Genomic DNA, 20,158 nt, shown 5'->3' on the forward strand with positions numbered 1-20,158 from the left:
TTCCTTCCTGCTGGCTTTTGGATCTTGTCAGCTGCTTTGTATGGAAATGCAGAAGCAGCAAACGTAAAAATCAGCAATTAGCAGCATCAATCAACTCACACTCACAACAACTCGGTTTTCTCCGAGGGATTCTTGGCATTATTGCTGAAATTGTCCTTGGAGCTGTCTTTCTTCCCAGGAGAGTCTCAGTTTCTGTAAGTTGTTGCTCAATCTGAGCTGCAATTCTCTCTTTTTTTAATCCTCATCTCTCACGCATCTTTCTTTTTTTTATTGTTGTTGGCTTCCACTCTTTCTTCTTCCCTACTTTCTTTTTTTTTCTTTTTCTTTTTAATCTTGTACGTTTGTGGGCGTGGATGGTTGCTCAGTAGTCAGTGTGCATCTCGGCTCTCCATTACCTTGTCAGTACAAGCAGACAAGCACCTGCCTACAGATGAAGGAAAGTGGAAGATAGAGAGAGGGGAAACGAAGGGAGGCATTCAAGGCTTTGGCTTATATATAGGTCAGGAAGGGGACACTAGCCCAGACGCAGTGGAACATTCTGCAGCTGACATAGGTGATCAGGTCACCGATCAGAAATAGTGTTTACTGATTACAATCTATCTTTTGGTCTTAAGACTGCAATTTGAATTTTTACGTTGTGTATTTCTAACTATTTCCAAATTTAAACTTCATCTGAAAAAGTCTTTTTCATTGATGGTTGATATTTTTAAGTGTATTGCTACAAATACCTGTCAGTTGTGTCTACATAGAAAGTAAGAGATATTGGCCAATTCAGCCACATTGCTTGTTTTTGGTGGTGGGAGGAGGCCGGAGAACCCGGAGAACATGCAAACTCCACAAAGGAACCTCTCATCCCAACCCTGATGCCTCAATATTTCAACTTTATTAAAAACATTTAGGTAAGTAGCGATGTAAGGAAAACAGATTTTGATAAATCAATATATTAGTATAGTTTGACTTGATAGAATTTCAAAGGCATATTGATATCATTGACAGTCAAAAGAAAGATTTTTCAATAATGAAGGTTTTATTTAGGATTGAGTGCCAACATGTGATGATTACTCCATTGCACATTCCCTACCCTCCCTTCTCAGTTTCATGGTAAAAAATAGACTGAGTGCCCTCATGTCTGGATCCAAATTTGAATGGCTTCTTCTGCATGTCTAAAATTGTTTTGATCTTACTACCTTTTCCCAGTGACCCTCTGTGTTTTCCCTCTGTCTGTGATTTTTTTTCTGAGTAGGAAATACTTAACCTTTGACCTGCTCACTTGTCCACACTAATATCCTGTTGCTGCATGAATACTCTTTGCTCAGATGGACTCCACCCAGAGTCATTGTGCCAAAAAATGGACCGTGATAGTGATACGATAGTGGGAGTTAATGGACTTCCCCACTTCAGAATCAGTACACCTACAAAGTACTTCATTTCCAATTCTTCATCATGCAGAGTACAACAGGTTAGCCTACTCCAAGTAACTGGTTTTAGATGCAGAGTGTGCCTGCACCTTCCTGGATTACTTCACATTAAGGTGGGGGTGTGTGGGGGTGGGTTCTTGAACAATTCCATGAATAAATGTGAGCTGTCCTCCATTTAACAATATGAGGATATTAACTCGTCATTGTGTTACAAAAGAAATGGATAGAAAGATGGGTGGATGGATAGAGCCAGACTGACAGACCTAGACTTTTAATTTGACATCTCTAAATATCCAAACTTCTTCCAAAACTTTGAGAGAGCAATTGCCGTATCTTAAGCGCACTGAAGCTAACTACAAGTTCATTTTTTGCAGCTGATGAAAATGATTGTCTCTAAAATTATTTCCTGAACAGTTATTGGTGCTTGATTCAATAGGAATTGATATATAAAACAAGAGTTTAAGACTGAAACCCTTCACACTGAAATCTGTTTGGATTTCTCTCTAATGATCAGTGAATAAAAGCACTATGTTTTACAGAAAAACATTTGTACATGTTAAAAGACAGAAGTTCCTACACATATAATTAAATTAAATTAAATCAGCCTTTTTGATGCTATTCAAGTGCCTTTTTTCTGACAATCGTTATTATTCAGTCCCTTCTGAATCCACTTAAGTCTCTAGATCCAGCAGCTGTACCTATGCATGAGGGATTCACAGGGGATTTGTTATATGCATGTAATCCATCTTGTTGTCACTGCTTCACATTAAAAGCCCTTCGATGTCCAGCAAAGGCTGCCTTTTATTATGAAGACGCCACAGGAAATGAAATGGCTTTTTTACCATGCTGACAGCAATCATGCCAACAAAAGCTTTTTCTTTTTTTTCTTTTTTTTTGCATATATGTCGAGAGCAGATCATGTTTGAGCAAGTGATGAAAGAAAGGAAAGAGAAAAAGAGGGAAACAGTATCTGCAAATATTATTATGGAAATATTTGCTTGGAAATATTTGCTTATTTTTTTTCTGTCTGTCTGTCTGTCTGTCTGTTAGTTTGTTTGGTAAAAAAAAAAATTGTAGAAAAAATCTTCTGTTATATCAATTTATCAAAATAGTTCCAAATCATAATTAGTTCTATTGAGCAAATAATATGAATTTCCTAAGTGAATGTAATTTTCTATTTTTTTAACCAATGTTAGATTAATCACAACAGTGTTTAATAAGGCCATCAAATAATAACATTAAATTAAACTATAAATTAATCAAAATTTTGATCAAAAACACTTTCCAACTTTAAGAATCCGATAAACAACTAAGTATGTTAATTTACTATATTTGTGTAAAGGTGAAGAAGATTAAACAATGAGGATTATTTGATTACTTTCTGCAGTTATTTGTTATATTTTTTGTGTGTGTTTTTTTAGTCATTCTGGAGAAGTGGAGGTGGGAAGAAATATAGACAGGAGGATGGATATACCGTATAATTAGAATAAGAATGGATAGATGGCACCCATCAAAGAGCTGGCGTCTTATCTGGGGTGTACCCTGTCCCGCGTGGTGGATACGTGGCCATCGATGAGATGACTGCGATACAGCAAAATGGATGGATGGATGTACAGATGGTTAGAAGTCCGAGACTAGAGATTTGTTTGCGGACAAACCTAATCTTTTCCTCCATCAGTGAAGTTAATAGAGCCTGAAATAGTCCATTCAAACAGCCATTCATGGTGCCAATAACATTTATTGATCTCTTTATATCCTTCTACTTCAGTGCTGCCACTTTCGTAAGTTGGTAGACGTGTGGGCTTCTGTGTGTTGGCTGGAAAACCAAAGCTTTCACTTAAGTGTTGCTGAAGACAATATATTTTATAGTTTCTAGTTAATTTTCTGTATCACGCAGATGGTTTCACAGCTTTTGAAGGGGGAGATCACAGTCTTGAGTCTAACAGCTTTACACTAGAATTAAAATACTGGAACCAATAGAATTGTATTGAAAGATAAATGCCAATGGTATTTTAGTGTAATCCCTACGGGATTACCCTGAAAGCAGGGAGATCAGATAAAAGGTAGATACTATAGATTTGCCAAAAGGCATCATACCTCCTTGAAATGCACAAAATTCGACTATGAAACATAAATATATAAATATATAAAACAAATTCACAGACACTACCAGTCAAAAGTTCACTTGATTGAATGGGAAGTACTGTCTTTTTTGTTTATCGGTGGTGAGGCGTCCGGACCAGTACACACTACTGGAGGTAATGGAGCTTGAAATAAGCTACAGGTACAACTAATCACACTAACTGATTGAATTAACATGCGAATTTGCAGAGTGGTTTATCTTTTATCTTTCAGACTGTTTAACTAACCAAGTGACAGAATAGAGGGATCAAGTCAAATTTGAGCCCAGTATTCCTCATCAAACTAACGAAATAAAAGAGATTCAGGCAGGATTTGAAGCAAACATTAAAGCTAACCCTACGATCAAGGGTGTCACAGCTATAGAAGGGAATGTTGTGCTACAGGAATCATGTCTGGAGGGTTTGGATGTGTAATTATTATGGATCGCTGCCCACTAGAAAGTAGAAAAATGACATCTTAAAACAGGTGGAATAAAAATGTTGGCAGATCTGTGTGTACCAAACGGTGATCATACACAACTACCCGCTACCACATGATGGTGGGGGGGTCTGACTGGGATGATTCTCAACAAGCGACATAGCAAATGCATCCAAGAGGACGCCTCTGGGGGAATACAAATGAGACCTGGTAGCACTGATCAGACGTGGAGGGCTCTCCAGAATGTTCCCTGCGGTCTAGTGTCATCTTCTGAGAAGCATTTCTGCCTGCAATACTCGCTGATCAAAACATCAACACCAACACATAGCAACAGCTTTAGTTACAGCCAGAGTTAATAAATGTCACCCCATGAAGCCCACGATTATGCTTTTGGTTCAGAATTTAATTATGCATGAAGTGTGGTGCTATAACTTGATATTTTCTGTCAATAAAGAAAAAATGACTTCATTTCAATTTTATTTCTATGAAGACACTTTAATGCTCATTTTCCATTGTGGGTGAGTGTGGATATATATTTTTTAAATAGAAATAGTCACTTTTTTTTTTTTTATATCGAGTTTGCATGGAAAGGCAATCGAAATTGTACCAAGAATAGTTCATTTGAATAAAAAAGTCCATCATTAATGCAGAAACCCAAGAGATTATCATCCAACAGTGAGCAAACAAAAAAGCTGTCAGTCATTGGCTGACTGGGTCCTGTTCTGTGTAATATAATATTATAATACTGCATAATAATTTTCCAATCTTAAAGCATTTTTATAGGATAATACCACCATATTGTCAATGCATTATACTAATGGTTTCTTGCAGGGTAGAAAATGATGAAAATACGCAAAACAGAAACTAGGAAGCAACCACTTAATTTCACAAAGACATTGATATACACATTAATTGATTACCAGAATATATCTACAAACAGGTGTAAGCGGCAGTACCTCCTCTGTCAGCATCAACAATGTGAAAAACTTGAAAAAAACGAAGAAATAAAATAAAGATATTTGACAGTGTGTATGTAAAGCCACAAGGATGGCAGCATAAGGACAAAAAAAGCACCTGCAGCTACTGCTTATCTATGTGAAAGCACTCTAATGCTCCGTGGACCTTGGGGATCAGGGTATTTGTCCCTTGTGTGCCACTCTGCTGTCCCAAGCTGACTGATTATGAATTTGTAGCAGCACACAGTCTGAACTGTAGAGCCTATAGGTCAGAAAGGGCAAAGTGATGCTTTGCAACAAGCACCGTCATTGAGTATGTGCAAGGCATTCATTTTTTACAGGAGGAAAAACAACTTTAAAAACACCTCAGGACAACCAAAAACAGTATGGGTAGGTCAATAAATAATTAAACAATTGATAACTTGTCAGTATGAAGTTTGTTATGGTCAGTTTGCTTCACGCATCTGCAAGTTGTGACATGAAATTTTCTGTTATCCTATGTAGTAATAATCACTGTCTTAGAAATGTGATGTTTTTATGTGCCAGAACTAAATCAAATCATTTCTATAACGAATAGAGCACATCAAAGTAGATAGAATGCAGATTAATTATCCCAAGAATAAACCTCCATCAAAGCTTATCATGGTCTTCACCCTAAGAGGTAAGGAAACCTCTTCAATACCACAGAAAGATAGGAGATGTCATGGTGGGCGTCATTAAAACACAAAGCTTTGGGATAATTACCTCTCCTTATTGTGCTCTGCATTTGGCGTTTATTTTGCATTTATGCTTTTGATTATTTTTCTTCTCCTCCAAGTCCAATAGGAGAGGAGGCCAACAACTTTCTAGGAGCATTTACTCTTGTTTTATCTTGTTTTTGTTTTTTTCCGTGACAATGTAGAGCTGTTTCTGAAACGTATTCCTCCTTTGCCTCTGGACTCCCAAAGCTTTGTACAAGTGATATATGGCTTGCCTTCAGTTCAGAACAAGAAACACTACCTGTAAACTTGCTATTGTCTATACACAGCGGACACCTTCAGCCTTGGGCTAAAGTAAAAGCAAATTACATTAGAGCCTTGGCATAGACTCTACAAGCATTGTTCAAATGATAATATTACATCTGAACTCATAAATATAGATGATATTATAACATGTGCAGCTGTATGTACAATAATTCATTCAAACAAACATGCAAAAAAAACATTTGAGAATTTACTTCTTAGAATATTAAGCCTCCAAGAGATGGAGCCAAGTCTAAATGTAGAGCCAAGTCTAAGTGCAGATGAGTGGTCAGACAGTCTTTTCAGTGGATCGTTCCACAGGGATAAAATTGGAAGTTTTGCAGTCAATAATATGACTGACCTTTTACTCACTCCTGCGTGAACAACATCTGATGAGTTTGAAACTGAACTTTCTTCGACTGGGTGTGAGTTGGGATTCACTTAAAGATCAGATCATTTGAGTTGAACTTTCATCCTGTAATGCCTCGTGTTCAAATGTCAAATTGTGCCACTGTATCAGCTTATGTGCTGCAGCATTAGCAGATATCCCATATGCCAAATCAGCATGTGATACTACACAGGCCTCTATTTCCCTTCATTCCCATGTTGCAGACTGTCATTGCAGTTACTGAGGTGGACCTCCTCCCCTGTCTCTCCTATCTCCTCCTGTGATTAAATATTTATTACCAGTAGATATTATTCTCTCTTAGATTTCAATCAACAGTAATTTATTCCCTGTTTATATTTGTTTATTTTGTCAGTTATTCGGGGATCTGGTAAATATTTCCACTGAGAGGCCTGCTCATAATCAGCTAGTTGGCGTATTATCACTTAGTCGACTGTGTTTTTGTGTATATACTGTATGTACAAAAATATGTATGCAGGAAACTGATTGATTGTATTGCAGGTCAGGAGTGAATTTAAGGCTTCAGAGGAAACAAAACATTCAGCAATGACAGCAGTCAAGAAAACGATCACATAGTCTGAGGAAATTTGTCTTTCTCAATGTCCTTTCTTTTATTATTTTCATGACTTAGAAGCAGCAATACTTTTTATTTTACAGTGACACCGTATTTGTAAAAGACACATTATGCATTAATTTGCTGACCAACAGGGATACATGTGTATTTTAATATTGTTACACCCTTGATAGGCTTCCTAGTGTTGAAACATTTGAATTTCAAGTTAACTTCTTTCACATTTCTGACAGCAAGAGGTGGAAGCGATGATGTGATCGCCCACATTTTGGTTTGTTGTTGCACACATAACTAACTGTAACTAATGTAACTGCATATCCTATGTGATTTCCAAAGCAAACAAAGCTTACTTGTGCTATAATTATGTTGCATAATAATTAAGTACAGGAACTATTTGTCACAGTCATAGAGATAAATGAACACCCAGATTTTAAACCATGAAAAACAGCATCCAGACTATTAAAGCAGAGATTTTGTAAAACAAAAGACCTCTCTTACGCGTGAGTTACTATAACCGTCTCTAAAGATAGTGGTTACAAATCTATTAAAGCACAACAATGGCTACAAAAAATAAGCAATACTTCCTCCATCGCTATCCAAAAGCGTAGCTTTATGCAATGAGTGATCAGTATTGACACAGCATTGGCCCCACACACCTTGGCCTCTATTGTATGACCTCGAAAGATTCAAGCAATAATCCTGGAGAAGCCTGTATTTTACAACAACTGAAGTGCAGCTTCGACAATAACTACAGCAGTGCCTATGTGTAATACAATAAACAATTTCATCAGCATGGATGTTTTTTGAACAGCAGTGGAGAAACGCCAGATAGTTGTCTGTTGGAAGCGCATGGTTGGTCAAAGTAGGGACCGTGCAAGAGTGCAGCAGCCTCCAACCTACTGATGCTCCTGATGCTGGTAGCTGCTCCTCAGGGGGTTTCCCAGGTGCTGTTAAATAGATGGAGCTGGTCTCCTGTGGCTCTGACTGCATTTACAGTTAGGACCTGGGAATGGAAGCATACAGTAATAGGAAGAAAATGCATCGTAAATCCAAAGGTGCTCATAAAGGGCTCAATAAATTCAGTTAAGGGTGGTGGAATGAGATTCCTTTGACATACAGTACCTACTTTTCTTCCTACCACTGTAGACAAAGCATCTGTGTTGTGAGCTCCTCACCAAATAGTCCCAAAGTCAGAGAGAAGCATTAGGTAATCCTGAATTTGGCATAATCGTCCAGAATCCAATCAGGAAAGACAAATTAAAATTATTTTTTCTAATGGCAGATGATATAAAGTCTGTTAGAATGTCTTTGTCATCTGCACTCTTCAGGGTGAATTGAACTGAAGGGTACCTGCTCTGACCAGCAGTAAAATAACCCTCCCAGGGAGTCCAGACACACTTGGTGGTGGTGGTGGCCGATGACCCTGTTGGTAGATGAAGTATTGTAGATAATGAATTTGGTAATCTGTGCAGATTGGATTTCCCTACTGATCAGCAGCATCTCTTCTTTGAGTTTAAACAAACCCTCTACTCATAGCAACTGGTGAGTGTTACTGGTTTATGCGGCTCCATCTCCACATGTTCTATAGCATAACAGTAGGTAATGAAAATATTTTAAAATACACATAAATACTGTCCAATGCAACATTTTCATGACAAATTGCTCTTACAAAACAAGACTAAAACTGTGTTTAAATCATTTACATTCTTCTGTATTGTACATGATAGTAAATGTTGCGTAGTAAAGCATCTTGACAACATAATGCTGTTTTCTCATTGGTGCTTTGTGTGTGTCAAACAGGGCATACAGTTTCAAACAAAAGACAAACAAAGGCAAACAGAGCAGAGCCAATACCGACTATTGTGTGTGTCCATGTGTTCCATCTTTGTAGAAGTTCTCTGAATGCCTGGATTTTTTATTTATTTTTGCAGTTGTTGTTTTTTTTTTTTCAAATTACACGTTTTTACAGACTTAAGTAGAACCATCCTTGTCAAGGTCCCGTCTTTCTCCATCAGTCCTTCACATTTCCATCCTTTCACCACTCTCTCCCACGCTCTCTGTTCTCCATCTTGCTTGCTTTTTTTTTTTTTCCTTTTTGTGTCTAACCAGAACTGTTCAATAGGGGTGGAGACCTTGAATCTGTGCACTGAAAGCTGAGGAGCAGAGATGCGTAGGGTGTGAGTTTGTGTGTCTGTGTGTGTTTTGCATGGTTTGTTACGCCCCACCTTCCTGAGATACTGTTGCTATGTGAGTCAACCTTGCAGCTCCTTCCTAACATGACTCTTAGACTTTATAGTAATAACAGCGACAGAAACCACAGTTAGAGATGTATTAGTGATTTCTGACAAAATAAGAAGTGAGCTATGTCTGTATTTGTCAGCTGAGATAATTCTCGCGAGCTGATTTGATTAGCTCAGTTTTTATTTCACTTCATAAACTTTCTTTAAGCAATTATAATAGTCTAAGCTGGCCGGACTGATGGGCATTGCACTGAAGTCAATCCCGTCTTCTGGTGTGGGCGCATTTTATATTTCTGTAGTGAGGGTCACCCAGCTCCAACGCCAGGTTACATTCACAATAAACAGAAGCCTATTGCTCTGTCAGCAAATGAGTGCTGAGAGAGCAATATGCTGTTCACATCTGTGACCGGCCTGTGAGACAGTCATGCTATCACCCCATGCTATTATAACAATACGCTCTCATTTGCTGCAGGCGGGAACAACGGACAAGGACGATGTGACACGAGCTCAGGAATCAGTGCTCAGGTAAAAAAAATTAACCCCTTTTTTTTTTAGATTAAATCATGTTTCTTCTTCTTCTTCTCCTTTGGGCTTTTCCCTTCAGGGGTCGCCACAGCAAATCAATTTCCTCCATCTAGCCCTGTCTTCTGCATCCTCTTCTCTCACACCAACTACCTTCATGTCCTCTTTCACTACATCCATAAACCTCCTCTTTGGTCTTCCTCTAGGCCTCCTTTAGATTAAATCATGTTTACATTGATAAAATTACTTGTGTATGCTTTTCTCTCGTACAAATAATAGTTTTGTCACCCATTTTTTTTCCTTTCTATGAATTAGATTAATGTTTATTTAATGCTAATGGTGCTTGCACATGATATTGTAGAAATAGATTGATATGGAAATCCTGTGGTAGCAAATATTTGTGTAGAGATCAAGGTTGTGAGTCCTAACAGGACATAATATAAATGTTCACGTCTTCTTATCTGCATATTTGTTAACTGATGGTCAATTACGCACCATTAGAGTAAAATTTATTTTATCAAGCTTCTCTTTTAGTTTTTTCTTTTTTTTGTTTTTTCTAGTCCATGTACTTAATTGGACAAGAGAAGGCAGCTTGTTGCTGACTGGATAATCCTTTTTAATCTCTGTTTCACCATCGTTTTTCTTTTTGCTTTCATCTCACCCTCTCCCATCTTTTCCCTTCTTTCACTCTCATATATTCTGTCTCATTTTTATTCCACAATTATCTCTTAAAATCTAAATCTGAAGTAACATTTTTCACGTAATTGAGGCGGTACCTTTTGTTTCTTATGAATGCATGAATCTGGACTTTGTTATGGCAACAGGTGTGGCTAATTTTTAGTCACTGGAGGTTATTATGAGATATTGAAACTATTTCAGGTGGTGGTTTGGCTGTCTGTATCAAATGTTAAGTGCTGCTTAATTTCTTTTGATAGATTTTAATCATTTGAGGTTTTGAGCTTTTCATTACAGGCCCAGCTCAGTACTGCGTTTTTTACTTCATAGACTTCCAAGATATAATAAATTTATTACAGAATTTTTGTACATCTTTTATTTAACCCATCTATGATAGGATGCTCATTCTGGAGAATTTCATGTTCACATCCCATATCAATGGGTTTTCATAATCTAACTGAATCCCTCAGTCTGTTCCAGTCAGTTAGAGAGCCAGCACACAGCAGAGAGCCTCCTCTGCTCCAACACGTTTACTCTCTTGTATGTTGATGACACTGACTTCTGATTCAAGACAGTTGTCTTACCCTTAAATTGAAGTGGTCAGTCCTGTCTATTCTGATTAAGTTACATATCCAACAAAAACCAAGCCCTCAATACGGTCTTGCCCTTGGTTTTGTTCTGGTTCCTTTCTTCGGCCCATAAAACACTGACATAATCCTGTATCTCAGGATCGTCATTTATTTCCTTTACTCTCTGCTTTGCTTTTAGAAATTTGGTTTCACTCTGCACTAATCTACTCCCAGATTCAGTGGTGTCATTTCCAAATTCCAAGTTTAAAAAAAGGCCACTTTTTCCACAAACATTACTACACTTTAAACCATTTCTAGAAGTTAGTGTCCATTCATTATTATTATTTTTTGCTCATGTGGAAAAAAACATAAATCTAAACTTGACCATCACCCAACACAACACCTGATCAAAAAAATGAAAGTAAATGGGAACAAACCAGTTTTGCCTGACAAAAAATATACACTAGTCTGGCAGAATGCTGTAAAGGTAGCTAGACCAGAGAATTTTGCAGAATTGTTTCAGACAAAAGAGTGTTATGCTGCAAGGATATTTATTTTGTATTGCATGCAACATTCCACCAATAATTTTACAGCATTAAATAGCCTTGATCCCAAATTGCCTGGATGTTGTTCCATGATCCAACAGATCATGGAAGACTAATCTAACTGAAATCAAGCAGGCAAATTCAATTTATTATTATTAAAAGTCTTTTAATAAGTGTATATATATATATATGTATATATGTATATATACATATATATGTATATATATATATATATATATATATATATATATATATATATATATATATATATATATATATATATATATATATATATATATATATTTATTTTTTTTTATTTTTTATTTTTTTTTTTACTTTAGTGTTTTTCATTTTAGACTGTTTGCACATGCCTATGGGGTGGGGCAGCATTTGCAACAGTGAAGTTACTGTTGGGGAAACCATGTGCGAATAAAACCAGAATATGGTGGAGTTGTCAGAAAGTGCTTCTTTTTTAAGTCTGTTGGAGGACTTGTTTTATTATAAGAAGACGGAGCCGTCTGATGCTGAGCATGGGTTTGAAAATGTTACTGAAACGCTGCTTTGATGGATCTGACAGTTTGAAGTTAGAGCCTCCTTCTAATTGCAGTATCTATCAGAAGAGTTCATGATTATGAACAAGCTTGAATAACTACGTACCTCACCCTCATAAAAAAAGTTTGACACCTTTAATAAATCTTTGTGAGTGAAAATATTTACCAAACAAATAATTAATAGACGAAAATTTAACAGCATAACCTTTGCCCTCTGCGAAACAACAAAGTTAGATTTAGTTTTATTTAGCTTTCAAATCATTATAATGTGGCACAGGAATAAATGTTTGTTCATTTTTAATTGGTAGCTTCAGCTGAATGACATGCTTTGACAAGGTTGTCCATCACTGAGTGCACTAATGCGATATAGCTGTCAAATGTAACGTCTGCTCTATTATGAACGTATTGGTAAACAGATACTTAGAAATTAACACTAATTAATGTTTCCCAGTTCAATAAGACAAGGTGTCACTTTTATTTCTTCGATGACAAAACATGTGAACTCTTAGCAGTGACACATCAGGACAAAGCACCACGCCACCTCCACTGGAACTTCTTCTCTGGTGGGTTGTCACGTCATCGATGGCATGCAGCACCACCTGCTGGCGAGTGCAACAGTGCACAAACAATCCACAACCTGTCACAGCATGCTTAAATATTAAATACTTAACCGATACTGGATATTATAAAACACATTACAGTATAATTTTGTTTTTCATGAGTAATTTTTAGGAAGTTTATGTGATGAAGTCATTTATGTCAAAAACAACCTTGGAGCTTAGCTTTGTTTATAAATGGATTAGAACATTCAGGGTTGATATATGGTCAAATGTAGAAGGTTCTATATTTGATGTCTAGCTTAGCGCATGTTATTGTAGATATGCAGTTTTAATATGTGCTGATGTAGCTGCAGGTGACATGAGGAGAAAAATGACGACAGCATTCTGTGATGAAGCAGATGACAGAGAGGAGAGGGGGGAGGAAGTAAAGTTTTAGATACTATAGGGATCTGAACGGCGCAGTGAAGAAGAGTTAATACACAAAGCTTCAACCTCCCTTTTTCGCCCTATCCATCGTTTTTAGCCTCATATTTATCTTATGAAGTCACACAGAAATTAGGTGAGTCAGCAGAAAGAACAGCAGCTTCAAACTACAGAGTTGATGAGTTTGCAGTTAAAAACCCAGAAGCTTTCACTCACTGCACCGACCTGCGGGGCAGAAAACGGGTTTTGACATAGGATGTTGTTTTTATGTTGAAAGGGACTCAATATATTTATCAAAAAACAAACAATTGGACGTCAATGATCTCAACTTTGTTTAAAAGTCTTGAATTTTACAGAATTTATTTCTGCAGGTTCGTTGTTGAGAATGTTTTCCATAATGTTGTTGATGTGCAGGGTGTAAGAAACTCAGCAAGAGGCTGTCTGTTTCAGATAGAACCTGCCCTCCATTACAGTATTAATGCATTTGGTAATCCAATATGGGACATCATTCAATCATGCAATCTTCCAGAAATTCTGATTAAAATGACTAATTTGCTGCTGCAGATACATGAAGAGACATCATTGATGTTCAGAAATCTCAAAGTGATGCTCCCAATATCTTATTAAATATGTTATCAGTGAATCAACATGTTTGCAATTTGCCCCAAAAACATTTCATCATTAATTATTTTGATTTTCATATATTGGGTCTAGTGATATCAGGGTCTGTGTAACATAAAAAAAGGGAGAAATCATGGTTTGCACCAGATTTAGCTGCTAGCTAAATTATCTGCAGTCCCAGTGAGCTGAAGGAGAACATTCGTAGGCACACAAACTAGAAGTTAACTAGATAAGAAAAAACATAGTACAAATACTAAAACACAATCCTACCCTGTAAAAACAAGAGCTCACCATGTAAAATAAATTTTGATTAGACTAGTAACCCATCCATGTTTTAACCTCACATCAGCGCAGATTCTCCAATTGACTAGGAAGGTATTCCATACCTTAATTATTTAATAATCCTTTAAAAAGATTTGTCAAGTCAGATTTTGGCCCTTGCAGATCATTTTTAATTTTAATTTTAATTTTTAATTTTATAAACTGTTAAAATCCCCCAAGGGAAATTAAGAAAGCACACATATGTTATAAGATTGTTCCTCAAAATTTAACAAAAATCACAATTCCATAAATCACAAGGCCATGTGACATTTTGTAGATAGCCTCAGCTAAAATGAAATAAAATAAAATAATGAGGACGTAACTCTAAGAATGGATGTCGGGCACAAGAATTTATTAACTGTTTGAGCTAATATGTTCAGAATATTCTACTTAATCCTGAGTAGGTTCTTTAGTGACTGTCTCATCTCACCAGGTTGTTTCTAAATGTTTCTGCCGCCCTGTGACATCACAGACATCACACCTATGCACTCATATAACAATATTAGCATATCTTGGTGCTAGTATTGCCAGCCTCCAAATCTTAAATATTTTTTAAAGATTTTATACTCCTCATTCCTTGCTGAGCAAAGCCAAGTAACCGTGCATGACCCAGCCAAGCACGGTCTATTCATTTCATTTATATCCCTGTCTCCTGTGATTCACTGTAGGTAAGTGAATTACATTAATTAGCTCCCACATGTCATCGCTTTGGGTTATAAGGACAACCAGGGCACAGAGGGAAACGAGTCTCTGGCTCTGGCGTAATCTTACCTTTTGACATTTCTTCACATGTATGCATCATCTATATTTTAAATTTATCACAAGCTGAAAGAAAAGCGCTCTCCTCGGGGCTGTGCTCTCACTCGTGTTGACATTAAAGAGAGCTATTAGTAGGAATCACATCGGAGGAGTCATTTTGCACAGTAACCTGGGTATGTGAAGATAAAGGATTTAGCAGTGACTGCCATTAATGAAGACAAGCTCATTTCAACTCGAATTATCAATGCCTCTCAAAGCATGAAAGCTGCCTTCTTTCTGTTTGTGTGCGTGTGTGTGTGTGTGTGTGTGTGTGTGTGTGTGTGTGTGTGTGTGTGTGTGTGTGTGTGTGTGTGTGTGTGTGTGTGTGTGTGTGTGTGTGTGTGTGTGTGTTTGTGTGTGTGTGTGTGTGTGTGTGTGTGTGTTTTTAATATCACATGACCTGATGAGGATGGAGAGGAGAAGATTTCTCTCCAACATTTTGAAATCCTGTTAGTATTTTCTATAAATGATGGTGTTTTATGTTGGAGGAATACATGTAGAGTTCAGGTTATAGTCTGGTTTGGTTTAAAAAAAATTAGTTAATATATGCAGGAAAATTTAGTACATCAAAATCAGTACATAGACAACATCCATGAACTGCATACACATGCTTCAATTAGTTTTATTTCAAATAAATCCCATCTAGTTAAGGACCTTCAACTTTTGCTTGATCATACAAAATGAAGTTAGAAAAAATTGAAGTTTAAATGTTTAAACAAGCTTCTTTAAAAACTCTTTTTCTTCTAGTCAAGCCTCACAGTTTCAATTCTAATGCTGAGTGTCACTAGTTCATGGTTGTTGTTTTTTTTCTTTCTGAGACAGAAATGCTGGAAATATGTGACACATAAAATAAAAATATTTGAAACCTGACATTTTCACTGTTAAGTAAAAATGTATAATTTCTCATACATTCAAGGTGGAGAGGGAAAAAATAATTCAGTGGGAATTCACTTATATTTCCAAGCCAGTAATGACATTTTCTCATTTCATGGTAACTTATTCTGTGGGTGCTATTTGCTGGAATTGTCAGGTTACAAGGTAAATTTCTGGTCAGAACATTGTCTGCCTCTGTCATAACTTTTAAGGCAATGCATATTTCAGCTGGACTATTAACACACCAGGACCTTTGCTGCAAAGTTTCTACAAGCCCCCAGCACAAAAGTATCTGTCCAAGTACATTTTTATCATATTACTGCTGGTTCTTTAAAGGAACTTCCAGCTCATTTAAATTTGTTTAAATTGAACTAATTGGAGTTAAATGAGGTCATTTTTTTTCTCCACCCGCTGGCGTTGAGATGGAAGCAGCAGAATTATTTTTAAACTTTGTCACCCAAATTGATTTCATTAAAACATATTGTACAGAATTCAATGTAGATAACTGAAAGACTAACCATCATTTCATTACAATCATTAGAATGATAAATATTTCATTTGACAAAAACACTTGAAAACAGGAATGAAATTCATTTAGCTGGATAAGTGGGATAAACACCACAGGTGGGAGTGGATGATGTTTACAATGTTATCACTAAATCTTAATCCCGTTCATCCACTATTTACACTGTGAAACCACCAGTGGATTTAAAACCTGGGAGTAACAAGGGCATCTCATCTCATAATCTGTCTACCAACTGCGTGGGCTTTCAGCAGCTGTTACAGTTCTCTCCTGCATCATGACCTAAAAGTTACTTCACAAAGACCTGCATATGTGGTGTTGCTGAACGATGGAGGCTGCCAGCAGTATGCGGACGTTAAGTAACTCCACAGCATTTTCACCTTTTGCTTTCTTCAAATAATCTGATATATATATATATATATATATATATATATATATATATATATATATATATATATATATATATATATATATATATATATATATATATATATATATACATATATATATATATATATATATATATATACATATATATATATACATATATACATATATATATATATATACATATATATATATATATATATATATATATATATATATATATATATATATATATATATATATATATATATATATATATATATATATATATATATAATGCATAATGCAACATATGAAAGACGGTGCCGCTTCAAACAGCATTAAGACCGAAAATGTGAACGCAGTGCAACACATTAACTCTGAAAGCGTGATGACTTGCACAATGATTTATCCACGTGTCATTGAGAGCAGGTTGTAAAGATGGACTGCAGACTAACTCACTTTCATGGGACATGAAAAATCTTACTAAATAGTTTGAGTTGAGCGACTGTGTTGGTGGAGCAGACTGCATCGCCCACAGGCATGCTGAAACAAGGAGATAACAAAGATATGAATGAAAACCATTATTATAACAATTACTGCGTCACAAAGTTGAAAGGAAAGTAGATAAAGCCATGCTGGATGGGTGTCTTGGTTGTCATCCGTGGGGTTCCGTCAACTGCCTCATTTCAAAACCTAAAAAATGGCGAGTGTGCTAAGCTAATGGACTGAAAGAGACCCCTGTGAGCCTTTTATCTGTGTGGACAAGGTCTTTTAGTGACAACAGAAACAGAACTGGCAAGAACCAGTTGAAAAACCAAAAGAACCCTGATATCATTGGGTTTCTCTTGCCCTTCAGGGTGACGCGCCCCCAGATGAGGCTGATCCAGCTCACGTCCAGCTCCCTACCTAGAATGACTCTCCTCTCCTGAGCCATCTGGAAGCTCTCTCTGACACTTCAGTGGTATTGCAGATGGCATCATCTTCCTTTCTCCTTCAGTGCCCATCTGACAGAAGCTAAAGAGGCGCCTCCAAATCCTCTGCATCATCCTTCACAGGGAGGCGACTCTCTCCATTCCACCTGCTGACAGCTGCTGACTGTTCCTGCAAGCTGGGGGAGGTCACTGTCATGTGATCCATCAGGAATACCTAGATGGTGGATTCAGACACCAGAATAAAGTCTGGTCACAGCTGTAGCTTAAGCTACCAGAAAGTATCTCCTAATGTCTTTGTTCTCCAGCTCTGACGCCGATGGACTTCTTGTTCTCCACACTCACTGCTGGAGGCAGTAGGTAGAGACGGTTGGTAAGCAGAGCTGAGATCTGAAAGAAATAAAAACAATACAGTCGTCAAGAAGGAGATAACCACTGTAGCTAGAGGAAAGATCTGGTGAACCGGGGAGTTAAATACAGCTGCAGCTTGATTAATGAAAGAGTCTCATCTGTGGCTGCTGCCAACCACGATGCCAGGATCAGGCACGCCCAGGGACACCAACTGACACACATATAAAGACAAGGAAGGGAAAGGCAGGGACCAGGAAAGATTCATGGTACTGCAACTCTGATCTGAAGAGTACTGATCTTCCTCTGGTATTTAACCACCAGAACTTGCACTGAGCTTTTCCTCTTAGAGCTGTAGACTCTTACTGAGAATGAAAGAAGTTGACATGTTTTTGTCATTTATTTTTTTGTGCTTTGGAACATACTTTCATCTACAAAGGCTCGATGAGAATGAAAACTGACCATGTGCTTAAATCCATCGACTCTACAACTTTGTAGCTCATAATCATGTTATCATTCATGTAATTTGTTTCTTCATATGTTTTACGTATTTATTATGGCCCTGATCAGCTTTGCCCCGAGGCAATGCTAAACTCACATCGAACACCTTTGTGCAGAAGACATATTGTGTATTAATCATTACAGCTCGCACAAATCTACGCATAAAAATTTACCTTAAACATCACATTCATTATTTCAGAAAAATATGATATACAGTATTTATTTATTTATGAGTCAAAACTTACAATAAAAAACCTTTTCAGCTTTTTTTCTTGGGAAAAACTACAAATCCCTGGCATCCTACCAATTTAATTTCCTAAAGCGTTTTCTTATTTGTTTTTTGTGTTAGTACAATTTAGTTAAATTTTACAACACAACGCTTCATGGTTTCAGTGACTGCTTTGGGAATAGAAGAAGGGGTATTCACATAAGGCTCAGCTAAAAGCTCTGCCAGTAATCATAAAATTGCGTGAATGAAGATATCATTTTGGATGTCAGCGGCATTCAGATATGCTCTAAATAAAGGAAAAGAAACATGAGGGGTAAAAAAAAAAAAAAAAGCATTAAAAAGTCTTCAAGCAAACACATTTCCTCTTTGCTCTTGCCAAATCATCCTACTCACTATGACACAAACGATCACAATTTTGTGTGTTGGAAGTAACACACACTTTCACCCTGCAGCTACGGAATCAGTGAAGGCTATATGAAGTCACATCTGAAACAGCTTGAGTGTCATATTACAAATTCAGTCATTGTTGAGGGTATCAGCGTCTTAACTAAGACATTTGGTCAACTGAGTTTTCCATTATTACCTGACCCTTCGTGGATGGTTTATTATCTGCCTCTCCTGCTTTAAATGCATAGGCTGAAAACAACGCCATCCTCCATCTGTGGACATCCCATCATTAGTATTCTGTTTACGTGATTTGACAATATCGCAGCCTGTGTGACAGGTATGTATATTTCTGAGATTCAATCTGTGCTCATATTTCTAAAAGCTTCTAAATGTCTTCCGAGATGCCGCTTCCCTGTGCATCAGTTTGAAGATTACATCAATGATCAAAGACATCACAAAGTCCTTTTCTGAGGTCAAACATCTAAAGAATCATAAATTATTAATGGTTTATCAGGGGTTTTTTTTTTTTCATTACACCATGAAAGCCTTTTAATGCAAAGGCATTGAGAAACAATGGAGGTAGGATACTTTACACATTAAAGAAATCTGTTCATCAACTGTGGTACAAATTTAAATGAGCCAATGCACTGAGATGCTTTTTAATACCTCAGGCATTCACCCTCAGTATCAGTGAATGTTGTTCTGAGAGGATAAAAACAAAGTAATAGCACTGATGAACTGGATTAAATCACCAAGTACATTCCCAAAGTTTAAGAATTACATCATTCGCTACAACTTTACTGTACAGCATGTTTCATGGTTTCAGATCAATCACAAAAGGTGACTATTTGATATGAAAAGTGACTTTTTCAAATGTAAATGCTGCAAATCTTAAATACCTAAAACTAACTTTTACCCAAAAACAATGTCAAGATAAACTGACCAAACTTTAACATTTCCACACAATGACCTTCATCAGAGCCTCTGCTGTAAACACTAAAATTGAATCTCTACTCATCATTCTAACGATTACCACTAAACAGAAACATCAGTATGTTTGTCAGTATGGCCAGAATAAAATAAATCAATTCAGCCCATTTTTTGTCTACAGCTGCTTATTTCCTTACAGCCCATTGCCGCTGGCTATGGGTAACAAGCAGGGTACACCCCAGATGAGATGCCAGCTCATGATGGAGCACCTGCTTCTCTTTCCACATCAATAATACTGCGCCTTATGTGGTTCTTTAACTGGCAAACTTGAAC

General features: G+C 36.9%; 1 long non-coding RNA gene across 1 annotated transcript; it reads left to right on the plus strand.

Moving 5' to 3' along the window:
* Positions 1–806: 806 nt before the first annotated feature.
* Positions 807–17,505, plus strand: LOC137596357 (uncharacterized). Its single transcript, XR_011035537.1, has 3 exons — positions 807–899; positions 9,624–9,676; positions 17,358–17,505. It is a non-coding gene; the product is annotated as an uncharacterized lncRNA (long non-coding RNA).
* The last annotated feature ends 2,653 nt before the right edge of the window (positions 17,506–20,158 follow it).

This window comes from Antennarius striatus, chromosome 6, assembly GCF_040054535.1.
Source record: "Antennarius striatus isolate MH-2024 chromosome 6, ASM4005453v1, whole genome shotgun sequence".
In the NCBI taxonomy this organism is placed as follows: Eukaryota; Metazoa; Chordata; class Actinopteri; order Lophiiformes; family Antennariidae; genus Antennarius; species Antennarius striatus.